Source organism: Pristiophorus japonicus, chromosome 5 (assembly GCF_044704955.1).
Source record: "Pristiophorus japonicus isolate sPriJap1 chromosome 5, sPriJap1.hap1, whole genome shotgun sequence".
Taxonomy (NCBI): domain Eukaryota; kingdom Metazoa; phylum Chordata; class Chondrichthyes; family Pristiophoridae; genus Pristiophorus; species Pristiophorus japonicus.
Window position 1 is genome coordinate 244,761,817 of NC_091981.1, and position 22,219 is coordinate 244,784,035.

At 42.3% G+C, this 22,219-nt stretch overlaps 1 protein-coding gene across 7 annotated transcripts in view; it reads right to left on the bottom strand.

The window, feature by feature from the left end:
- mpp7a (MAGUK p55 scaffold protein 7a) overlaps positions 1-22,219 on the bottom strand; it is a 544,364-nt gene that overhangs the window by 419,848 nt on the left and 102,297 nt on the right. For 6 of the 7 annotated variants that reach the window (XM_070881484.1, XM_070881489.1, XM_070881487.1 and 3 more), the window contains exon 2: positions 2,977-3,073. The gene's annotated coding sequence lies outside the window, so the exon portion shown is untranslated. The remainder of the gene's footprint in view (positions 1-2,976; positions 3,074-22,219) is intronic. The other variant, XM_070881483.1, reaches the window with a different exon arrangement.

The window sequence follows — 22,219 nt, forward strand, 5'->3', positions numbered from 1 at the left end:
TAAGGACGGCGTGCTTCGGACCCCTCCCACACAGCCTGCGCAAATTTGCAGAAACGGCCTGCCAGGTCCCGGCGCTGTTTTCAGCGCCGGGACCTGACTCCGCCCCCAATCCATTGGGCCACGCTGCGCCACGACTAATGAGAGACTGGGGAGCAGCCAGAATACAGACGTCTTTTTTTCAGGACACTTGGAGGCGGACAAAAGCGGCGTACCTCAGGTGAGGGCGCCAGATAAACAGGTTCGGGAAACTCTAGCCCAATGTAACTAAAGTTTCAGGGAATCTATTAATACAGCTTTCCTTTCAATAGATCAAGATAAAACACAGAGGGAAGGTATGATGGTATTGCAGAATAATTTCATTCTAAAAAATCTTTCAAGGTGTGTATATATAGACTTGACATTTATAAAATAGACCTGAAATAAAATGTTTTACCCAATTCAACTTGATTTTAAAAATGCCGATGATAATCAGAATGTGATCAAAATCTACCACTTATTACAAGAATAACACATAATATAATGGTTTTAAAACAAGCCAGATCTTTTATGACAGACAAAATGAAGCACACAATCCAACATTCAAAACCCACAACTGGTCTTAACTACATTGGGGAAAAAAAGTCCAGTAAGTGCTGGTCTGTAAAGCAAATCCTACTGCAATAAAAACAGCAGAGGGCACTATATTCTTTTGTACACTACACGAGAAGGATCGTCTGCAGTGTCACACATGCTGCTACAGGAAAAGTTATACTCTATTGCAAACTCATATTGCCAATAAGCAGCTGAGGGGAATAAGAGAAAGTGCAAACATAAAAGGTACTAGGACTTCTTCTATGAAGCAGATTGGAAAACTGCAAATATAACGCCCCTATTTAAAAAAGGAGGCAGACAAAAAGCAGGAAACTATAGACCAGTTAGCCTAACATCTGTGCTTGGGAAAATGTTGGAGTCCATTATTAAAGCAACACGAGCAGGACATTTGGAAAAGCAAAATTCGGTCAGGCAGAGTCAGCATGGATTTATAAAGGGGAAGTCATGTTTGACAAATTTGCTGGAATTCTTTGAGGATGTAATGAACAGGGTGGATAAAGGGGAATCAGTGGATGTGGTGTATTTGGATTTTCAGAAGGCATTTGACAAGGTGCCACATAAAAGGTTACTGCACAAGATAAAAGTTCACAGGGTTGGGGGTAATATTTTAGCATGGATAGAGGATTGGCTAGCTAACAGAGAACAGAGAGTTGGGATAAATGGTTCATTCTCTGGTTGGCAACCAGTAACTAATGGGGTGCCGCAGGGATCAGTGCTGGGACCCCAACTATTTACAATCTATATTAACGACTTGGAAGAAGGGATTGAGTGTAACGTAGCCAAGTTTGCTGACGATACAAAGAAAGGAAGAAAAGCAATGTGCGAGGAGGACACAAAAAATCTGCAAAAGGACATCGACAGGCGAAGTGAGTGGGCAAAAATTTGGCAGATGGAATACCATGTTGGAAAGTGTGAGGTCATGCACTTATGCAGAAAAAATCCAAGAGCAAGTTATTATTTAAATGGAGAAAGATTGCAAAGTGCCGCAGTACAGCGGGACCTGGAAGTACTTGTGCATGAAACACAAAAGGATAGTATGCAGGTACAGCAAGTGATCTGTAAGGCAAATGGTATCTTGGCCTTTATTGCAAAGGGGATGAAGTATAAAAGCAGGGAAGTCTTGCTACAGCTATACAAGGTTTTCGTAAAGCCACACCTGGAATACTGCGTGCAATTTTGGTTTCCATATTTACAAAAGGATATACTTTCTTTGGAGGCAGTTCAGAGAAGGCTCACTCGGTTGATTCTGGAGATGAGGGGGTTGACTTATGAGGAAAGGTTGAGGAGGTTGGGCCTCTATTCATTGGAATTCAGTAGAATGAGAGGTGATCTTATCGAAACGCAAAAGAGTATGAGGGGGCTTGACAAGGTGGATGCAGAGAGGATGTTTCCACTGATGGGGGAGACTGGAACTAGAGGGCATGATCTTAGAATAAGGGGCCGCCCATTTAAAAGAGATGAAGAGGAATTTTTTCTCTGCGGGTTGTAAATCTGTGGAATTTGCTACCTCAGAGAGCTGTGGAAGCTGGGAAATTGAATAAATTTATGACAGAAATAGACAGTTTCTTAAACAAAGGGATAGCGGTTATGGGGAGCGGGCAGGGAAATGGAGCTGAGTCCATGATCGGATCAACCATGATCTTATTGAATGGCAGAGGAGGCTCAAGGGGCCGTATGGCCTACTCCTGTTCCGATTTCTTATGTTCTTATGTGAGATACACTGCTTTATCTGATCACCTATAAAATGTTACTCTCAATAATGAATTTTGGTGTTCTGGGAGAGAGATTTTTGGTATTTATCCCAGTTGTGAAAAAATATGCACTATTCACTGGACAACAGAACAAGCAGGTAGCCAGTTCCTATAATTCCATTAATGCCACTCTATAACTGCGAAGTGGCCTGACCTCACTCGCGCTCTGTTGGTATCCATTCAGCACCTCCGAATGCTGGGATTGTGGCGACTAGGAACTCATCACTTGGAAAATCGCAGATGAAAACATAACCTCATACCACTAGAGAAAACCTTCCCATTACTTGCCCAATTATTGTAATTTTTTTTAAGCATAACACACAATCTGTCAATCAATCATATATACTTATCAATCATTGGATTAAGAGCATGGATTGTGATTGAATCATTAACGTATCTGTAATACAAAACTTTCAGTCATTGCAAGAGACTGAGAAACAGTATGTCACTTATTGGGAGCTCATGCATTTTTAGATTTGGAAATCAACAAATTGTAAAATTAAGCAATTACTTGATTCTAAATGCTAGTATCGTTAGCATCATCTTTCAACGGCATAATTTATTTCAAATAGCAACCATTTCAACTCAAAGTCACGCTGGTACCAATATAGATTACAAAAGGGAGATACTGTACCTGACAATGAGGATGCAAACATTGAGGTGAAGAGCAAATAGGCCTCTTCTGGGATCCAAGCTGTTATGATTTCAACCTTGACTTCTTAAAATCTGTTCTAAAAAGAGAAAAAAGATGCTCAGTTACTTTTAACATAAAACACTGCTCGCAACCTGGATGTTCTATCTGACTCTGGAATGAGCTTCCGACCATATATCCGTATTATTACTTAGACCGCCTATTTCCACTTCCGGGACACTGCGATTTTACACAGGCGATTCTTCCCCCGCCTCAGCTCATCTGTTGCCGAACCCTCATCCATGCCTTTATCATCTCTCGGCTTGACAATTCCACAAACTCCTGGCTGGCCTCCCACGGTCTTACCCTCTAAACTTTTCAGGCCACTCAAAATTCTGCTACCCGCGACCTAACTTGCACCAAGACCCAGTCATACATCACCCTTGTGCTCACTGACCGACAATGGCTTCCAATTAAGCAATGCCTTGATTTCAAAATTCTCATCCTGGTTTTCAAATTCCTCCATGGCCTCGCCCCTCCTGATCTCGAATCTCCTCCAGCTCTACAATCCCCCTGAATATCTGCACTCCTAATTCGGGCTTCTGGAGCATCTCCGATTTTATTTACTCTCCTATTGATGGCCGTGCCTTCAGCTGCCAAGGCCCTGATCTCTGGAATTCCTTTCCTAATCCTCTCCGCCTCCCTACCTCTCCTTCCTCCTTTAAGACACTCCTTAAAAGCTACCTCTGACAAGCTTTTGATCATCTGCCCTAATATCTCTATGTAGCTCCATGTCAAATTTTGTTTTTGAACGTCCTGTGAAGCATCTTGGGACGTTTTACAATGTTAAAGGCTCCATATAAAAACAAGTTGTTGTTGTTGTAAAGTCTGTCGAAATACTTAATTCTAAAACCAATACAGTCTCCTTCTGTTAATTCAAAGATTATTTTGCTCAAACAAACTGACATCCAGTAATATGAATTGGAATTTTTAATAAAACAGCACATGGCTTTTTTTGCATAACTTCATTAACTGTTAATTCAAATTGAAGTTAAGAGTGCTCTTTGCTAACAGTTCAGCTAAAGTTGAACTTTTTGTGCGTAGCAGAGAATAGAAACAGAGTGGAATGTAGATTTATACAACTGTAGTCTTTCCAGGGATGCAGGGCCATTTGTTCGGTAATTCCTTCAGATTGTCAAAAGCTAACTGCTTAATCATTGATCAAAAATTAAACATGGAATTAATGTTTGATTTATGGTGTAGAAAGTAACTCACAAGCAGTCCAATGCAAATGTGAAAAAGTAGCACAGCATTTGAAAGCAGATTTTGTTTTGTTTTTTTAAAATCAAGATAAAATACAGCGACCCCATCACAAAATCGAACTTCAGTAAATCAGTTTAAATCAATACAATGAATAATATGGTGTGCGCTATCACTCGAAAACTGCGCATCAGCAATTGACAAAAAAAAACAACTCTAAATCCAAGCTCGAGGCCCACAATCGGACTTTGATCTTTATGCTAAGAGGACCCTTCTACAGCTGACTGATCATCTCATGGACACTTTACCCTCCGTGACACAGGACATAAATACGATACAATCACTACATACATTCTTCTTTTCCCCTCAAAAACACACTTAACTGTGTGCCAACTACAATTCTCCGGCTGATAATACACATTTCCAAGGAGAACGAATTGTATAATGTCTTGCTTGTGTGTTGGCTGAGGTCCACAAGTTGCAAAAATGTATCTCGTACAAATCAATGAGATATTTCTGCAGCACTGAATTAAAACAGTTATTTGATCTTAACATGTGACTTACTAGAATTTTGACAAACAGTTCTGGTTTTCAGACTGTTGAAACATTAAGGTGATAAATTATACTGTAGTGTTCCTTATTTGAAATCTACAGGTTACATTCATGTAAAACAGGACCAATTTATACTCAGGCTATGCAACAATAATGATAACCCCTACAGTCTACAAAATTACCAGTTGAGTCCCTCATATTCTTGGCACCAATTGATCAGGTATAGATCTGCTGAAGAGATAAAGGTTAAATCTGCATTATAACTCAGGAAGCGGCAACATTCTTTGTGGCAAGATGGATGGGCACTGTGAAGCATTGACCAATTCTTTTTCCGCCTAATATCTTGCAGTTATAATGGAAGAACCACACCCAAAATATCAACGTATCTGTTTTCTCCGTAGGTACCAAATGACCAGTTCAGTGTTTCCAGCACTTTTAATTTGTTTTCAGATTTCCAGCAGCTGATTTAAAAAAAACACTTTGTTCTTTACCCTGCAACTCTGCACAATAAGATGTTGAAAGTCTAGTCAAACAAAGATTCCGCATCATGGCAGCTTTATTTGGCCAATCACTAAAATGAGGGCTATTATCATTTGCAGTTAAAATGCGACAGTACTGGTCCTGGGCAAGTGGGTGAAAGCTCTGGATACTAAATCCTAGGTTGCAGAGCAAAGCAAGGGTGGAGATAGAAGAGCTCTGACCACAATCTTTCAATCCTTCTTGGACATGGGAGTGGTGCCAGAGGACTGAAGGATTGCAAAAAATGAGGGATAAACCTGGTAACTACAGGCCAGTCAGTCCAACACCAGTGATGGGAAAATGACGAGAGACCATCGTCAAGGACAAAATTAATTCTCACTTGGAGAAGCATAAGAGACCGTCAGCACAGATTTAGTAAAGGCAAATCATGTCTGACTAACCTAAATAAGTTATTTGATGAAGTAACAGAGAGGGCTGATGGAAGGTAGTGCAAGATCTTCTACATATGGACTTTCAAAAGACATCTGATAAAGTACCACAAAGAAGCACATGGTATTAAAAGGACGGTTGTAAATTGGGTAACTAATTGGCGAAGGGAAAGGAGGCAGAGAATAGCAAGAAACCTTGTGTAAAATTCTGGGCATCATGTTATAGGAAGGATGTCAAGACACTGGAGAGAGTACAAAGGTTGATTATGATGGTACCAGGAATGAGGGACTTCAGTGACGTGGAGAGATTGGAGAAGGTGGGATTGTTCTCCTTAAAGCAGAGAGGGTTATGGGGAAACCAAAGAGAGAGGTATTCAAACTCATGAGGCGTTTTGTTGAGCAAGAAGGGAGAAACGGTTTCCTCTGGCAAGTTGGTCAGTGGAGGTCATAGATTTAAAATTATGGCAAAAGAACTAGAGGGGAGCGACTTTTTTTTTAAAGTTTGTTGAAATCTGGAAGTATGACCTGAAAGAGTGGTAGAAGTAGATTCCACAGGAAATATCAAAAAGGCAATTGGACATGTACTTTAAGGGGACTAATTTGCAGGGTTATGGGGAAAAGGCTGGGGTGTGGAATTAAATTGGATAGCTCTTCCAAAGAGCAGGCACAGACATGACGGGCCAAATCACCTCCTTCTGAAGTTCTCAAACCTGCCTACAAGAAACAATGGTAGTTATTTGGAAATTATTCGTGATAGGGTTTCCCTTGTGCTGAACCAAAAGTTCATAATTGATGCTTATCAATTGAATATCATCATCTGAAATATGTGAGAGGAGACGCAAATATATGTCCAGTTGATTTCAACAGTATTTGCATTGTCAATATTTTGGGACAAGAATTTTATTGCTGGATGGGGAGATCAGAGGCCAAAAATCCAGGATGTCACAGCTTTGATGTAGCTATTAATTAAACTTCAACAGGTTAGTGTAGTCCCACTTATGCATGTATATATTTCAAAGGTTGCTCATCTGCCGATGTGTAAACCTAATGTGTCACCTCGTCCAAACTGCAGTGCTGTTGTGGCAATCCATGGGTTCAGGATTTTGTACACTCAATTGTAGGTTTGGAAAAACAATTGAAATAGCTTTGAGGAACCACATACTGCTTCTCCGTTCTTGGAATATAACTGTAACCTCCACCATTCCGGAAGAGCATTTGGGAAATATCACCATGAGATTAGTGAATTGGACCCAGACCCAAATTAGATTTTTTTTTTCTGAAGAATGCCATAATTTTCCTCCATAATTTTCTCAGAATCATCAGTCAGTTTTTCTTTTTTCCAGCTCAAGCCATCAGTTGGGCAAGAAAGAGAGTTGCAAGATCAGGAAAAGTTCAAAAATATCATGTACCTGGATGATTCAGAATAGGCATCGCCATCACAATCCAGCAATGCAGTGCTACTCTTTGGAGCATTCGTGCGTGAATTACATTCCAATCCACTCACGGAGTTCCCAATCTCAGCTATGAAAATCAATGGTAATATGCAGAAGCCACGTTACCCCACAGAGAATAGGCATGAAAATTGAAGGGAGAATCATGACTGAACTGCTCCTGCACATCACCAACATTCCACTTAAAGAAGTATCATCATAAGACAGGGAACACACTTGCCTGCTCGGACATCTCAAGTTAGTGTGGCCAATAAGATACTGGAAGAAGAGTGGAAATATCCAATATGCAAAAAGAAAACTATACACAAGACGTTTCATAGGTTTGACAAAAGCATTAATTCCTTTCAACAATGTTGTGTGGTAATGGATCACAGCGTTGTGCCTTCACTTCAGAACGAAGTGTGAATACATCCCAGATGGATGGGATCAAAATCTGCTCCCAGCTTCATAATTTTCTCAAGTAAGTGGAAATTGTTTCACTGAGCAATTTACCCTCATTTGACCCATTAGTTGTTTGTCTAAACTCGTCAAGCCAATCTGATTTATTGCAGAGTTCTTGTTTCAAAAGAATTTAATTGATGAATATTTATTGACATCTTCAATTCTGAAGTATATATTGATTCAAATCCAGAACTGGCACTCACTCCAGTTACAGATTTTAACCAGTTCTTCACACTGTTATTTTTGTTTCCAATCACTTGTGTTGATTACAAATTCGATCACAGCTTCAACAATTTTTTTAAAAATTTGTTTAAGATGTGGGCATTGCTGGGAAGGCCAGCATTTATTGCCCATCCTTAATTGCCCTCGAAAATGGTGGTGAGCCACCTTCTTGAACCACTGCAGTCCGTGTGGTGATGGTACTTCCACAGTGCTGATAGGGAGGGAGTTCCAGGATTCTGACTCAGCAACTATGAAGAAACAGCATTATGGGCCCAAGTTTCCACAGGATAAAAAACGGGCGCCCCTCCGAGCTGGGCGCCCTTTTTCCGCGCCTAAAACAGCGCCAGAAAAAAAACGCGCTATTCGAGCGCTTTGCAGCTCCTTGTCTGTTTGGCGCGGCGCCCAGGGGGGCGGAGCCTACACTCGCGCCGATTTTGTAAGTGGGAGGGGGCGGGTACTATTTAAATTAGTTTTTTTCCTGCCGGCAACGCTGCGCGTGCGCGTTGGAGCGTTCACGCATGCTCAGTGTGAAAAAACATTGGCACTCGGCCATTTTTGTAGTTCTTTGTAGCTGTTTAATTTTTGAACATTTTTTAATAAAATCACATTGCCATCCGCACATCAGCACTGAGGCTACCCTTCTCACTGTCTCCTTCCCCTCCCTCCCCTCCGCGGCAACAAACGGCTCTCTCCTTCCCCTCCCTCCCCTGCGCGGCAACAAGCCGCTGTCTCCTTCCCCTCCCTCCACGGCAACAAGCCGCTGTCTCCTTCCCCTCCCTCCCCTCCCCTGCGCGGCAACAAGCCGCTGTCTCCTTTCCTTCCCCTCCCCTGCGTGGCAACAAGACGCTGTCTCCTTCCCCTCCCTCCCCTCTCTCCACGGCCACAAGCCGCTGTCTCCTTCCCCTCCCTCCACGGCAACAAGCCGCTGTGTCTCCTTCCCCTCCCTCCCCTCCCCTCCCCTGCACGGCAACAAGCCGCTGTCTCCTTCCCCTCCCTCCACGGCAACAAGCCGCTGTCTCCTTCCCCTCCCTCCCCTCCCCTGCGTGGCAACAAGACGCTGTCTCCTTCCCCTCCCTCCCCTCCCCTGCGTGGCAACAAGACGCTGTCTCCTTCCCCTCCCCGGCAACAAGCCGCTGTCTCCTTCCCCTCCCTCCACGGCAACAAGCCGCTGTCTCCTTCCCCTCCCTCCACGGCAACAAGCCGTTGTCTCCTTCTCCTTCCCCTCCCTCCACGGCAACAAGCCGCTGTCTCCTTCCCCTCTCTCCACGGCAACAAGCCGTTGTCTCCTTCCCCTCTCTCCACGGCAACAAGCCGCTGTCTCCTTCCCCTCCCTCCCCTCCGCGGCAACAACCACTGTCTCCTTCCCCTCCCTCCCCTCCTTCCCCTCCCTCCCCTCCACAACAACAAACCGCTTTCTCCTTCCCCCCCCCCCCTCTCCCGCTCAGCGGCACGAACGGCTTTCTCCCCCCCCGCCCCCCTCCCGCTCAGCGGCACGAACGGCTGCAGAATTCTCCCTGGCTAAAGCACTTTCACACAGGTAGGAAGATGGTTTATTTAATCTTTTCTTTGCTTATAAATGTTTATTCAGGTTGGATTTATTTGTATAATATTTGTATAAGTATAAATAAGGATTTATTATAGAATTTAATGACTTCCCTTCCCCCCCACCTCGTTCTGGACGCCTAATTTGTAACCGCACCTGATTTTTTAATGTGTAGAACAGGTTTTTTCAGTTCTACAAAAATCTTCACGCTCCATTCTACTTTAGTTTGGAGTACGTTTTCACTGTGGAAACTTTCAAATCAGGCGTCAGTGGCCGGACACGCCCCCTTTTGAAGAAAAAATTCTGTTCCAAAGTAGAACTGTTCTACCTGACTAGAACTGCAGAAAAAAAAATGTGGAGAATTGCGATTTCTAAGATAGTCCGTTCTCCACCAGTTGCTCCTAAAAATCAGGCGCAAATCATGTGGAAACTTGGGCCCTATATTTCCAAATCAGGACGGTGTGTAACTTGGGGTGATGGTGTTCCTATTCTGCCCTTGTCCTTCTAATTTGTCGAGGTCGCGGATTTGGGAGGTGCCGACCAAGAAGCCTTAGCGAGTTGCTGCAGTGCATTGTGTAGCTGGAGGGAGTGAATGTTGAAGGTGGTGGATGGAGTGCCAATCATGCTGGCTGCTTTGTCCTGGATGGTGTCGAGCTTCTGGAGTGTTGTTGGAGCTGCACTCATCCAGGCAAGTGGAGAGTATTCCATCACATTCTGGGTTTGTGCCTTGTAGATGGTGGAAAGGCTTTGGGGAGCCAGGGGCAAGATACAATTGTGAAATTTTAGTCCTGGTACCAACTGCAGCTTCCCTCCAACAGCATTGATACAGTGCAAACTTATGAAAGTCAATAGAAAATAAAACTCATTCTTAACATTGATTGGTATATTCCATACAGCAACCCCAATTACAGTTTTGCTATAAATGCCATATACAAGCAGCATTTAAGTGATGAATGTGAATGTTGTTTTCCATATGACATAACAAAAATATACTTTTTTGTTTGTATTCAATTTTGAATTTTTATTGCCAGAAGCAGCATGCAAGGCTGTAATACCGAAGGTCACACAAAGTGCCGGATTTTGTGGTAGAATTAACAACAGTGTGGCGAACAGCATCGCCATTATTTTCATGGAAATCGGACAGCAAGCCTGCTCCTCCAGAGGTTGCGCGATAACGGTATCTTGCCGTCTGACTCACCATTCAAATGTATTGAATTTCATGTAATTACCTCGTCAATATGGACTAAACTTGCCAGATAAAGTTAATGTAAGTACCCTTTCAACAACGTGATAAGTCTTCATTACTGCTTGACAACCTCTCTGGCACTGAAAATTAACTTTTGCAAGTGTGGAGCTCAGTCCATCAGAATTTAATTGTTGTTGGAAGCTTTAAAAAATAAAAATCTCAATAAAAAATGTTAGTAATTTTTCTTGGTCTCTTATTTCTCTCAATCCAATTTTTCTTCTCTTCTCTTGTCTTTATTTTGCTTTCTGTACCTGATTGAATTCAATACTGTAATTGACATTTTCTGCTTCAGATTCTGCATTGCAGGTAACAATTCATCAATCTGATTGGTGAAGGATATAAAATTGCTTACCCTGTTCACACAGATTTCAGATGCTCTGTCGCAGGGCTGCACTTATTGATTGCAAATTCCGGCCCATTGTATTTTTCAACAGAAAAGTCATCAAACCAACTAAGTTGGCTGGAGAGTATGTCACAACATGCTAGTCTTTGGACAAACATAAATGGCTGGTTTCAAATATTCGTAGTTTAATTGACCTAGGGATATCATGTTCATCACACACATCCTTGTCTTGATCAAAGGTTGGCTGTCCATTAAATATTGATAATGGCTGTTTTCTCAAATATAATTATGAGAGATGCAGCCATCAACTGCCTTTTATTTCACTATTTCTGAAGCGGTGGCCCCATACCAAATTGACAGAATTAAGAATCGGTCCTCAGCCTGCAATAGTGGGTTTGATTAACAGCTGTGTCCGAGACCTTCGAGAAGGGGAAAGGGTCACTAATTGCCTGAAGACTGAGTGCTGATTGACCAATACAACTCAATAACAAGACACGTCGGGATCAGAAGTCTCTTACAATAGAATCATATTGGATGATCGGCTGTCAGCTTGCAGCCTACAGTCAAGAACTGTAACCTTTGTGCCAGCCAGTCCAAGCTCAATCAGATTGAATAGAATCATAGAAATTTACAACACAGATGGAGGCCATTTCGGCCCATCGTGTCCGCGCCGGCCGACAAAGATCGATCCAACTTGAATCCCCTTTCCAGCTCTTGGTCCATAGCCTTGTGGGTTACGGCATTTCAAGTGCACATCTAAGTACTTTTTAAATGTGGTGAGGATTGAAGTGAGCGTGTTTAAAAAGGACGCAAACTGCATCTTTATTGTTTTATAAATCAAGGAGGGTAAAGAAATGCATATTTCACTTTTAAACTGTTTACTGTTCAGTTGTCCATCTTGTGAAAACAGAACCACTTGGTTGGTTCAGAATGCACATTCAAGCCACTTTCGAGGAGAGAAAAATCACGTGGAAGTACATGAAACATGCCAATAGCCCGTGATCACAGAATGGTGTCGGTTTCAATCTCTGGGTCTTACTATCGTTTACCCAGATACTGTGCAGAAAATATCAGGTTCATAAGAGGATGCGACATCCACTTACGGGAATGACCAGTGATGTTAAACCCGAGAAAATATCTTGCGTAAAAACCCAAAAACATAACAATCCAACAATGATTTTTTTTTTAAAGTATGCAACTCATCTATTCCATCAAATCACAGATTAAGAAATCAGATCCTGCACAAGTGACAAGCAACGTTGCTCGAATGTGTGTCAATTAGAGCCTCTTCATGCTCACACTACAGAACTATTAACAATGTCTATATTAAAAATGATCTGTATTTTTCATAATGTTAAATGGCAACAAATGTCCTGCAGGTCAAAGATTGAAAACGCACCCAGCAGGTGTACAACATGACCAGCACTCGCAATCATGTAGTGGCAACCCACAGCTAAAAATAGAAGAAATAACTGAACAACATTTCAATCAGACAGGCCCATCACAAGGCTTTATTTGGCTCCAGCACACATATTGCAATCACCAGTTGGTTATGAGAGTGAAATTAATTTGTAAATTTGTTGGTTATCAATGAGTATTAGCTGTCCCATTCGGGAATAATTACAACTGTTCGAAGTTTCTAATATACCACTTGCACTCAGGGAAAATAAATATTTTTCAAAGTTTGAAATTTTAGGCTCATGAAGATCTGAGCAAATATTTTGGACACCTTGCAGCTGTGCTAGAATGCTTCAAATGATGAACGTTTAAACCGACAAAGCTTTTATTTACTATTTCTTTTTCTAAAAAAAAGTTTGGGGGAATGTCAATGTGCCTAGAAAAATAAATCATGCTGGAAGCCACAGCTTCAGTCCCACTATTCTGCTAATTTCGTTATCTTAGCCACATTGTTGCTCACTGATATGAAAAGACGACGCATTTTCCCACATGGAGCATATAAATGAAGAATTTAGTCAGTCGGCAGCCATTCCCATACAACTCTTCCTGGTAGAGGATTCATAGCTGCCAGATCAGAAATCTAGCATCAGTTCCAGTTGCATTGGGAAACTTTTGCAGATAGAATAACTGAAGGGTAAATATTCCTAAAGAATCATTATTCTAACTATATTCTATTGATTAAGTATAGTGAAGCAATCAACTCCAAACATACATAGACGAAATCCAATTTTAGCTCATTGTGCACAAACATGAGATCGGACCAGGTGTTTATATGCCCAATATCTGTCCACAAATAACAGACCTATGCAAAGATCGGACTGCAATGGTGAGAATGGCATTAGTTTTCCTTATTAATCAGATGAGCAACATCACCAAATACTTCGCACAAACAAAATACATTCAATCATTAATTTAACATCCTGTATCAAATGTATATTCTTTGAATTTTCAAATTAAAACAATTTTATGAAGTACCTTGTTTAGGCCAAATAATAATCTGTTAATGCCCAGAACCTCGGCAGGATTTTCCAGAACGCATATGATCGTCAAAAGTACCTTTGATATTATACAACATTGCCAAAAATGCTCTATCTTTTGTTATTTCATTCTGAAGCTTTAAGCAAAGCCTTTTCAGAATTGTACAGTCTAACAATGGGATTATAATATTTCCGCCTGCAAAAAAGCAAAAAGACAGCTACAGAAATCCCTGATCTGCAAAGAGGAAATGCAGGTGCACAACATAAATAACTCATTACAGTGAGTAGTAATTCTGAAATAACTCCTACCAGCATTAAAAAAAAAAAATTGCTAGAAACAAACGGTTGACATTATTGAAAGATGAAGTTACATAGAAATATGTAGAAATTGTAACATGGGCCAATCGGGGCAAACACTCCATGCTGTTATCTCCACAAGAGCAGTCGTCCTAATCCCATGTGCCCACCCAGATCCCATACTCCTTTATCCCCCTTTCCTTCAACCACCTGTCTGATGTAATATTTAATGTTGACATTGTCTCGGTTTCAATTACAACTCCATTTGTGCATTCCACAGCCTCAAAATCCTGTGTAAAAATGTTTCTCTTGCTCGCTTACATTTAGTCTAGTATGCAGGTCCCTTCATTCTGGACCCCTCAATCACTGGAAACCATCTGTTTCAACTACTCTGTCCCAGGCAGAGTGTTAAACACACATACAAAATCAACTCATGATTTCCTCGGTTCTAACAAAAACTCAAACAATTTCTTTCATACTTCTATTTCTTCTACCATGCATCTTTCAAGTGAATCTGCATTGTGTACTGACTATTGGGAAACTGCAGTGAGTGCTTCAACTGTGATCGTTTTATACACCATTGCATGTTTGCTTTTGCATCCAATACCAAGCCATAAAACCTATTATTCCAATCGCTTTATATGGCCTTTTGCACTTGAGTTCTTGCAAACCTGAACTCCCAAATCCCTCTGCTCTTGCACATTATCCACCTTTCCCCTATTATTACTTTTATCTTTTTTAACCAAAATGTACCACCTCATATTTACTGACATTGAATTCCATCTACTACTTATTTGTCCTTTCCACCAACATATCAATACAGGTTGAGCGTCCGAAATCTGGAGTTCCGAAATTTGGACACGAGGCCAATCCATGGCGGGGTCATCCGGATTCCGGAAAATATTCCAAAATCCGGACCGTTTTTTTTTAAAACAAGCGATTACTGCTGCGAGTCGGGTCAAGAGAGGGGGAAAAACACCAAAACAAATTCCAAAAAACAAAAATTCACAAAACTCTTACCTACTAAATCGCTGAAAAAGAATTACAAAATAAAAACTTTAACTTACCTTTTTTGCAGGTCTTCAATGCAGGTTTTTCCCGGCCACCGACACCCAGACCCTCAGCCGTCGCTGCCAAACCCAGAACCGCCGCCAACCCCCCAGGCCCCGTCACCCACAGGACTCCCCAGGCCCTGCCGCCGCCGCCCACCCTCTCCTTACCTCGGCCCAAGCGTTTCCAGATTCGGGACGATGGAAAGACTTTCTGAAATCCAGAAGAGCCTTGGTCCCGAGGTTTCCATATTTCGGACGCTCCACCTGGTACTTTGCAGTTTCCTTTGCTTCACAGAATTATTTGCTAAATCTCCTACTTTCACTTTCTCTTGCACCATATCCAAATCATTCATGTCCTCAGTGAACGGAAGTGGCCCCTGCATCGAACCCTTTGGGATATCATCACCCACGTCCAACCACTGTACCCTAAAACTCGTGTTCCTCCCTTCCAACCAGATTTTTATCCAATTGCTCATTTCGCTAATTCCATACCCATTAATCTTATCCAATCATCTGCTGTGTGGTGCTTTATCAAAAGCTCTCTCAAAGTCCTTGTCCACGACATCCACTGCATTTCCCTGACTCAACCTGTCTCCTCCTCAAAGAATTTTATCTAGTTTGTTAAGCACTGTGCTCCTTTCTGAAATCCACATTGGCTGCTTTTAATTATTTTCTCTTAAGTATTTACTAATTTCTGATTTGAAGATGCCAGATTTTTTTCCCAAGCACAGATGTTAACTAACTGACCTATAATTCCTTGGGTTAGCTGGGTTTTCCTTTCTGAAAATATGTATTACACTTGCCACTCTCTTGTCCCCCAGCACACATCTACTTAGAAATGAACCCCAAAGTATAATTTCAAAGACCTGTGCCTTTTCTTCCCCAATTATCCAGTGCATCCTCAGATATATCCCTTCAGGCCCTGACAGTTTACTCTCCTTCACATAGAAACATAGAAAATAGGTGCAGGAGTCGGCCACTCGGCCCTTTGAGCCTGCACCAACATTCAATATGATCATGGCTGATCATGCAAATTCAGTACCCCATTCCTGCTTTCTCTCCATACCCCTTGATCACTTTAGCCATCAAGGCCACATCTATCTCCCTTTTCAATATATCTAATGAACTGGCCTCAACAACTTTCTGTGGTAGAGAATTCCACATGCTCACAACTCAGTGAAGAAATTTCTCCTCATCTCAGTCCTAAATGGCTTACCCCCTATCCTTAGACTGTGACCCCTGGTTCTGGACTTTCCCAACATCGGGAATATTCTTCCTGCATCTAACCTGTCCAATCCCGTCAGAATTTTATGTTTCCATGAGATCCCCTCTCATTCTTCTGAATTCCATTGAATATAAACCTAGTCGATCCAGTCTTTCTTCATATGTCAGTCCTGTCATCCTGGGCAGAAGTCTAGTGAACCTTCGCTGCACTCCCTCAATAGCAAGAATATCCTTCCTCAGATTAGGAGACCAAAACTGTACACAATATTCAAGGTGTGGCCTCACCAAGGCCCTGTACAACTGTAGTAAGACCTCCCTGCTCCTGTACTCAAATTCTCTTGCTATGAAGGCCAACATGCCATTTGCCTTCTTCACCACCTGCTGTACCTGCATGCCAACTTTCAATGACTGATGTACCAGGTCTCATTGCACCTCCCCTTTTCCTAATCTGTCACCATTCAGATAATAATCTGCCTTCGTGTTTTTGCCACCAAAGTGGATAACCTCACATTTATCCCCATTATACCGCATCTGCCACGTATTTGTCCATTCACCTAACCTGTCCAAGTCACCCTGCAGCCTCTTAGCATCCTCCTCACAGCTCACACTGCCACCTGCAAATTTGGAGATGTTGCATTCAATTCCTTTGTCAAAATCATTAATGTATATTGTAAATAAGCTTGGGTCCCAACACTGAACCTTGCGGTACCCCACTTGTCACTGCCTGCCATTCTGAAAAGGACCAGTTTGCTTCCTGTCTGCCAACCAGTTCTCTATCCACGTCAGTACATTACCCCCAATACCATGCGCTTTAATTTTGCGCACTCATCTCGTGTGGGACCTTGTCAAAAGCCTTTTGAAAGTCTAAATAGACCACATCCACTGAATCTACTTGTTGCATCCTCAAAAAATTCTCAATTTGTCAAGCATGATTTCTCTTTCATAAATCTATGCTGACTTGGACCGATCCTGTCACTGCTTTTCAAATGCGCTGCTATTACATCTTTAATAATTGATTCCAACATTTTCCCCACCACCGCTGTCAGGCTGACCAGTCTATAATTCCCTGTTTTCTCTCCCTCCTTTTTTAAAACAGTCCATAGGAACTGATCCAGAGTCGATAGACTGTTGGAAAATGACCACCAATGCATCCACTATTTCTAGGGCCACTTCCTGAAGTACTCTGGGATGCAGACCATCAGGCCCTGGGGATTTATCAGCCTTCAATCCCATCAATTTTCTTAACACAATTTGCTGACTAATAAGGATTTCCTTCAGTTCCTCCTTCTCACTGGACCCTCGGTCCCCTAGTAGTTCCGCAAGGTTATTTGTGTCTTCCTTAGTGAAGACAGAACCAAAGTATTTGTTCAATTGGTCTGCCATTTCTTTGTTCCCCATTATAAATTCGCCTGATTCTGATTGTAAGGGACCCACATTTGTCTTCGCTAATCTTTTTCTCTTCACGTATCTGTACAAGCTTTTGCAGTCAGTTTTTGTGTTCCCTGCAAGCTTACTCTCATGCTCTATTTTCCCCCTTCTAATTAAACCCTTTGTCCTCTTCTGCTGAATTCTAAATTTCTCCCAGGTTTGCTGCTTTATTTGGCCTATTTATGTGCCTCTTCATTGGAATTAACACAATCCCTAATTTCCCTTGGAAGCCACGGTTGAGCCACCTTCCCCGTTTTATTTTTACACCAGACAGGGATGTACAATTGTTGAAGTTCATCCATGTGATCTTTAAATGTCTGCCATTGCCTATCCACCGTCAACCCTTTAAGTATCATTTGCCAGTGTATCGTAGCCAATTCATGTCTCATACCGTCGAAGTTACCTTTCTTTAAGTTCAGGACCCTAGTCTCCGAATTAACTGTCACTCTCCATCTTAATAAAGAATTCTATCATATGATGGTCACTCTTCCCCAAGGGACCTCGCACAACAAGATTGCTAATTAATTCTCTCTCATTACACAACACCCAGTCCAGGATGCCCAGCTCTCGAGTTGGTTCCGCAACATATTGGTCCAGAAAACCATCCTTTATACACTCCAAGAAATCCTCCTCCACCGCATTGCTACCAGTTTGTTTAGCCCAATCTTTATGTAGATTAAGTCACCCATGATAACTGCTGTACTTTTATTGCACACATCCCTAATTTCCTGTTTGATGCTTTCCCCAACCTCACTATGACTGTTTGGTGGTCTGTGCACAACTCCCACTAGTGTTTTCTGCCCTTTGGTGTTGTGCAGCTCCACCCATACAGATTCCACCTCATCCACACGAATGTCCTTTCTTACTACTGCGTTAATCTCCTCTCGAACCAACAACGCTACCCCACCTCCTTTTCCTTTCACTCTATCTTTTCTGAATATTGAATGCCCCTGGATGTTGAGTTCCGAGCGTTGGTCACCCTGGAGCCATATCTCCGTAATCCCAATTACAGCATATCAGTTAACAGCGATCTGCGCAGTTAATTCATCCACCTTATTAAGAATGCTCCTTGCATTGAGACACAGAGCCTTCAGGCTTGTTTTTTTTTTAAAAACACTTTTTTTCCTTTGAGAATTATGTTGTAATGTGGCCCTTTTTGATTTTTGCCTTTGATTTTTCTGCCCTCCACTTCAACTTTTCTCCTTTATACCTTTTTGCTTCTGACCCCATTTTACTTCCCTCTGTCTCCCTGCACAGGTTCCCTGCCCTATTTGTTTAAATCCTCCCCAACAGCACTAGCAAACACTCCCCCAAGGACATTAAGCTTCAGCTTAACGAATATTTTTTTTTTTTAAAAAGCACTTTTATTCTCATTGTATCTCTCAACTTGTTCTTATTCTATTCAGGATTTACTTCCTCCCTCTATCCTCTTTTGTAAACACTGGTTAAGTAATAATGCCAATTTCCACTTATTTTCTACGAACTCTCTATTCTGCCCTCTGAGTTGCAGCTCATATTTTAACCACTCATTTGTAAAATACTTAAGATATACTTTAGATTGGGCCTATACTCTCGAGTTTATAACATGTATAACATGTACTTCTTGTATGAAATATGGAAGATTCTGATGGGGATTGACAGGGTAGATGCGGAGAGGTTGTTTCCGCTGACTGGAGAGTCGGGAACGGGAGTCGGGATAGTTTCAGGGCAAGGCCATAAGAGCGATGGAGTTTTTTCCACTCTGAGGGTTCTGAATCTTTGGAATTCACTACCCAAGGAGCTGTGAATGCCGAGTCCTTGAGTATATTCAAGGCGGAGATAGATTTTTGGACTCCAAAGGAATCAAGGGATATGGGAATTGGACGGGAAAGTGGAATGGAGGTCGAAGAATGAGAGAAGGCCTGAGAGGCTGGATGACTTACTCCTGCTCCTAATTCTTATGTTTTTAAACTGTTTTTATATAAGTTTCTTTCCTCATGCTTCCTCCTTGTTTTCCTATCCTTTTCACACCCAGTTTCCCATTTCCTCTTATTCTCTCATATTTCACATCTGTATTTCAAATCCACAATACAATGTTTATTTGATCTTTAAAGCAGCACGCATTTGACGATGATCTTCAACAAATAAGCACCTCTCCTGTCCCTCAATGATACAACCACCAAGTGCCCCACATCAAAACCTTGATGAGGGGAGAGCCATTATTAAGTAAAAGCTCAAGTCGACAAACCCTATCACCACTGTGGCGCAAAAACAAGTTAGAGGCTTGGTGCTCTGCAACAGCTGGCTTATCTCAAAGCCTCCCCACAAATCACAAGGGTCAGATCAGGAATGTGATGAAATACTCAAGTGTATAGGTGCAGCCGTAACTGTGCAATAAGCTCAACTGTATTCAGGCAGAGCAATCTACTTGATGTGCGATCCAACCACTGGACTGAATATCCACTCCCTCCAACACCGGCACACTGTCACTGTAGTATATATTATCCACAGAATGCAGTGCATCAACTCACCAAGATCCTTTCACCTACAGTTCTCAATTCCACAACTTTCAACACCAAGAAGGACAAGAGCAGCAAAATCACAGCAACACCATCACCTCAAAGTTTATCTATAAATCACACACCATCCTAATTTGGATATGTATCACTGTCATTCATTCACAGTTACGGAGTCAAAATTCTGGAATTCCCTACATGACACCATTATGGGAACACCATCGCCACAAGGACCATCAGCAGATCGGGGCCCTCAAAGGAGCAGCGTGGAGCATACCACTTCAAGGTACAACTCGTGCTGATGCAGAACAGCGACGACTGTGAAAAGGGCGACTGGATTGGCCATCACCAAGGTCCAGATCGGTGATTGGAGCGTGGGCACGTACAGCAGGAGCGGCGAGGTCAGGGCACAGGAGCGGCAAGTGATTGTGGAGCGAGGTGATCGGGGCCCAGGAGAGGCGAGAACGGACGAGCATCACGGGCCAGCTCACACTGCAATATGTGTGCGCACTCTGTCTGTGCAGCAGAGCTGGTCCCCAGTCGTCTTGGTTAATCCTGGTCACTGGACCAAGACCTGGCTCTGTCAAGCCCGTGTGGTGGCTGGTGTGCAACGGCCACCACACGTTAAAAAAATCCACGCACAGGCATCTTCCATCCTTCAGGATGTACTTCGGGACCTGGAATATTAGGTCCTTCATTGAAATACCTGTGCACTCATCCCTTTTTGGCATGGAAGCAAGTCATTCTCGATACAAGGGACCGCCTATGATGATATGATTAAGGAGAAGGCCCATCACTTTCTCAGGGAAACAAGGAATTGAAAATAAAAGTATCCTCCACATTCCAAGAAGAAATTAAAATAAGATGAGACACAGACAGGTAAAAGAGAAAGCAAAAATAAATGCAAGTGAAACAGCGAGAGAGAAAAAAATTCTAAAATTCTAAAACCATGCAGTTTGAAATGATAAATAAAAGTATTAAGCCTTTGACAGAAACAGTATTAACTAAGCAAAAGTTTCCTTTTTCCCCCCACCAACATAGCAATGTTAATAAAGTGCAGTACACTCATAAATCAGTTGAAGTTACTTAACAAAGTTATTGCTTCTCATTTTGGACACCGCAATGCTACTGCGTTTCCTCAAAGAATTGAATTACAGGCAAGCAAAATCTTTGCACTCATGAACAATAGCTGCCATTTTTAAAGAGCATCTTTCTAAATGATACTGGATAAATACATAAAATCTTTCATTTTTCTCCCATGTCACGTCTGTCAAAATTTTGATTTTTGAAAAAGAAATGCGACAAACTTCTAAACAAACTAGAAGCACTTGAGCTGTTTGAATACAAAACACCCAACATGTTTCCTGTGCATCACATTAAACAACATAATCTAATCAATCTAAAAGCATCTCCATTACAGTGCAAATTTGAATGCCATACAGCATGCGTTACCAAGGACATTTCTTATGTATTCAATCACCTACAAAAAGAGAGAAAACCCCATTCAGTAGAGCTTTGTCTTGATCTCAATGACTCATTGGCAGTACCGGGGGAAGTTGCACTGCTTTTTGTCTGCTGCCAGCACTGAATTCTCTGCCAGTTACAGTACTTTCAATTCATGACGAGCCAAATCCAGCAAGTCAGCCCTTACTGTAAAGTACTTGCTTTGGCTGGAATCTTACTGCCGACAAATTCTGAATATCAATGAACTGCATCTCATGCTGCCTTACATGCAAACTATGGTGAACCAGTGGGAAGCTGTTCAACCTTTGCCGTTTCCAGGCCAGGTCCAGGACCACTCCAACCTCTGTCGTCGAGCTACAGTGTGCGGACGACGCCTGCGTTTGTGCATACAGAGATTGAACTCCAAGACATAGTCGATGTATTTACCAAGACGTATGAAAGCATGGGCCTTCCGCTAAACATCAGTAAGACAAAGGTCTTCCACCAGCTTGTCCTCGCCGCAAAGCACTGTCCCCCACACATCAAGATCCACAGCGTGGTCCTGGACAACGTGGACCACTTCCCTTATCTCAGGAGCCTCCCATCAACAAGAGCAGGCATTGATGATGAGCTGCAACACCTCCAGTGCGCCAGTGCAGCCTTCGACCGCCTGAGGAAAAGTGTGTTTGAAGACCAGGCCCTCAAAACTGTCACCAAGCTTATGGTCTACACGGCTCAGAGACGTGGACCATGTCCAGTAGATACCTCAAGTCGCTGGAGAAATACCACCATCGATGTCTCCGCAAGATCCTACAAATCCCGTGAGGACAGATGCACCAACATTAGCGTCCTCCAAGTCAACATCCCCAACATTGAAGCACTGACCACACTTGATCAGCTCCGATG